General features: G+C 41.8%; 1 non-coding gene across 1 annotated transcript; it reads right to left on the reverse strand.

Moving 5' to 3' along the window:
- Nucleotides 1–2,992: 2,992 nt before the first annotated feature.
- Nucleotides 2,993–3,092, reverse strand: LOC126649654 (U6 spliceosomal RNA). Its single transcript, XR_007631114.1, has one exon. It is a non-coding gene; the product is annotated as a U6 spliceosomal RNA (small nuclear RNA).
- Between the last annotated feature and the right edge of the window lie 882 nt (nucleotides 3,093–3,974).

Below are 3,974 nucleotides of genomic sequence, written 5' to 3' on the forward strand. Positions count from 1 at the left end.
GTGTGTCTGTCAATAGACATCTCTCAATGCCATCCTTAGACTTCAAAGCAGCAGAGCAACATAGTCTGCTTCACATCTGTACAAAAATCTAATATTTTAAGGATTACCATTAAAATATATAAAATAATTGAATATATTAAGAGGTTTAAATATATAAGAAAGGAAGACTGGGACCCTGAACTCAGAATTAAGTGAAAAATCAATTGCTAACTATATATCATGGAAATATAGAAACATAGAATGGTTTCAGTTAGAAGGAACCTTAAGGATCATGTAGTTCCAATTCTCCTGCCATGGGCAGGAACATCTTGCACTAGGCCTAGTTGCTCAAAGTCCTGTCCTTGAACATTTCCAGGGATGGGGCATCCACAGGTTCTCTGGGCAACCTGTTCCAAAGTCTCTCAACTCTTGCAGAGAATTTCTTCCTCATACCCAATCTAAACCAACCCTCTTTCAGTTTAAAGCCATTGCACCTTGTCCTACTACTACCTGTCCTTGTCAAAAGTCCCTCTCCAGCTCTTTTGTAGCCCCTTTAGGTACTGGAAAGCTTCTCTAAGGTCTTCCCTGAGCCTTCTCCAGGCTGAACAACCCCAAGTATCTCAGCTTGTCTTCACAGGATAGGTGCTCTAGCCCTCTATTAATCTTTGTGACCCTTCTCTGGACTTGCTCCAACATGTCCTTCCTTTGTGGGGGCCGTGGATCTCATGTAGTACTCCAGGTGGGGTCTCATGAGAGCAGAGGACTGAGAATGTTTGAGAAAAAGTTTCTGTTTGCTGTATACATTGAGTCTGCAGTAAGTCTACTCAGCCAACTACCATTTAAATGCTTCCTAAATAATTGGAACTCCACAATATTGGTGGGGGTTTGCAGGTGGTGTTTTTGTGTTTGTTTTTTAATATGGATACCTTTAAAATGCAATCAACACTGTCTGCATGATGGAATGGAAAGTAGCTGCCTCCTATTTTTCTCTCAGCAGTGATTTTCATTCAGATCCTTTCTTTTTAATTTTTCCCAGCCTGCAGTCTATTGAGTATTTTTGCCGAACTGCTCAGAAACCTCGCTGCCTTGCATACTGAAATCATGAAGTACTGTATATCCCTTTCTAGAAAGGGAAAATAAATACCAGAGTGTTCTAACTGAGGTCATACTTTCTCCATGTCTAGACACCTTTGTTAATCTCTCCCTTTTATAATACTTCTGTGCTTTCCATGTACTCAGTTGTGAGGAAAGCACTTTACACTTAGTTGCATAAAATATGCTGGATTTCCAGACAACTTTCGGTACAGCATCTCAGATTGTTAGGGCTGGTGTGTGTGATCTTCTATGAAATCAGATTTTTTCCTCTGGAGGAACTTTGTTCAGTAAACCAATGGTAAATTTGGAATGAAAATATGACTGATGTGGTTCCTTAATGCCCAGCTTGTTAAACAAATGCTGTTGAGTCTCCAGTAAACAAGCTAAACTTCTTGTTCCACTAGAAATATATTTTACTAAGAATCTTTTTAGATCTCTTTTTATGCAAAAAATAATGTCTCAAGTGATGGTTTTAAGCAGAATAAAGCAAACATTTAATAAATTAAAACATATGCTGAATCAGTGTTTGCCCACTTTTTAAATATTAATACTCTTTTCTTACTCTTTGTACATAAATACCCTTTTAAGAGAGTAACAATGAAATGTATAGACAATCCACATCAAATAAATGTGAACTTTTGATGTAATTATCAAAGGTCTGTTGGATTCTGTCGAATTTTAATTAGTATTGGATTCTAACCAAGAAATTCAAGTCTCACGTGGATTTTAAAAATCCAAACAGTATGTCCCCTTGCACAAAGGATTTTGGCTTAATTTGGCACATTATAAAGGTACTGGTTATTAATAAAATTATGTCGAAGTTCAGATTTTGAAAACTAACAGGCTGAGGATTTGGTTTAGCATGGAGCAATAAACTAATTGGTCTGTGCACTAAATGAAACTGCTCAAAAGACTTTCAGGTCTGGGTTTTGGGGTGGGTTTTTTCAATATTAGCTGTTGGACAAATAGTTTAATGTTTTAAAAAAATATACTAACCTGAAATTCTTCTTGATAAAGTCTTAAACTAATAATAATAATGGCCAGTCTTCGCTAGCGAAGATCCGGGGAAGGTCTTTACACCTTCCAGCCTGCACATTGGATTTTTTAGGTGAGACACAGTGTGCGCGGAACTGAGCCCACCCTTTAATCCTAAGGTTCATCTGCCGGGCCCAAGCGAGCTTGGACGGTGGCAGCGAGGTCCTTAGGACGTAGATGGGTTGCCTTTAAGGGCTAACGAGCTCCACCTGCCCGGGAGTGGCCCTGACCGAGAATCAAACCCAGGCCTCAGTGGTGACAGCGCCGCGCCCTTAACCACTAGACCACCAGGGGTTCCCACAGTCTTAAACTAAATAGATTGTAAAATCATAGAGTCATTAGGGTTGGAAAAGACCTCCAAGATCATCGAGTCAAGCCTTTGATCAAACACCACCATGCCAACTAAACCATGGCACTAAGTGCCACATCCAAACGTTTCTTGCACACTTCCAGGGGTGGAGACTCTACCACTTCCCTGGGCAGCTCATTCCCATGCTTGACAACCCTTTCAGTGAAGAAAATATTCCTAATGTCCAACCTGAACCTCCCCTGGTACAGTCTGAGGTCATTTCCTCTTGTCCTGTTGCTAAGAGTAGTGGCCAACCCCCATCTTGCTACAGCTGCCTTTCAGTAGTTGTAGAGAGTGACAAAGTGTCCCTTGAGTCTCCTTTTCTCCAGGCTAAACAACGTCAGCTCCTTCAGGACTTACTCTCTAGAACCTTGGCCAGCTCTGTTTCCCTTCTCTGGACTTGCTCCAGCACCTCAATGTCCTTCTTGTAGTGAGGGGCCCAAAACCGGACATAGATCTCAAGCTGCTGCCTCACTGCTGTCCAGTACAGAGGGACAATCACTTTCCTAGTCCTGCTAGGTACACTGCTGGCTCAAAAAAATTTTGCAACACTTCATCAATCTGTGTCATCCCTGAGCAGGGGCCATGTTAATCCTCTCTGTATCATTCCAATTTTGGTATATGTGCTGCCCACTTGAAATATACTATACTATTATGACTTTCACTGTCATGGAGAGCTTAAGAATGGAGATACTGGCCATTGCAAATAACTACTAAATAGGATTGCTACATAACCATTTGTAACATGTTCCTATGTTCTTTTAGTGATTCCAGTCCTTTTTCCTTGGGAAACACCAAAAACTATTTCAACGGGCAAAGAAACAAATTCAAAGATTATCAGACCTACAAGGACATTTGAGTTTTGCCAAGAGATTAAAGATCAGCTCTATTTTTCCCCAGTAGACTTTCAACCAAGAAGGAAAGCCTAATCGGGTAGTGTGGGGTGACTCACGATATCTGAAGCCAGAAAGGACCACTAGTACTGTTTAATCTCTAGTCACAGGATCCACAATATTTTTTTCCCCTTGAAGATCCTTAGAGAAGGGAATGCTAACGCCCCAGTGGTGGCTACCAACCCTCTTGACAGCTCCAGTGTTGCAGGTTGAAGAGCTGAGGGTAGTCATGGGAAGAGAGGTGGTTGTGAGTAGCCACGGTCAGACATCTGCAGGATGGGGAAGGGGTGGGCTGACTCCAGGAGCTGCATTTCAACAGTGTCCACTTCCTCACCTCACTGCCCCCTCTCTAACCTCCTCTCTCCACAGCTGCCCTGGCCCCTCAAATCTCCCTATAGGATACAAATAATCCACTCGTCCCTGTTCTTCTTCACTCACTTCTCCAGGGCTTAATCTAGCACCACCTTCACACCCATACAACCTTACGTCACTTTGCCTAATGTCAAAGATTAGGTTTTTACTCTGCATCAATTTTGGATGAGTTTTTCATGCTTTCAAAGATGCACAGGTCATTTTTTCAGGGGGCATGGGCTGGCACCTCCACTCTGCAACATGCTTTTGCT

Source organism: Myiozetetes cayanensis, unplaced genomic scaffold (genome assembly GCF_022539395.1).
Source record: "Myiozetetes cayanensis isolate MyiCay16 unplaced genomic scaffold, myiCay2020 scf1, whole genome shotgun sequence".
NCBI lineage: Eukaryota > Metazoa > Chordata > Aves > Passeriformes > Tyrannidae > Myiozetetes > Myiozetetes cayanensis.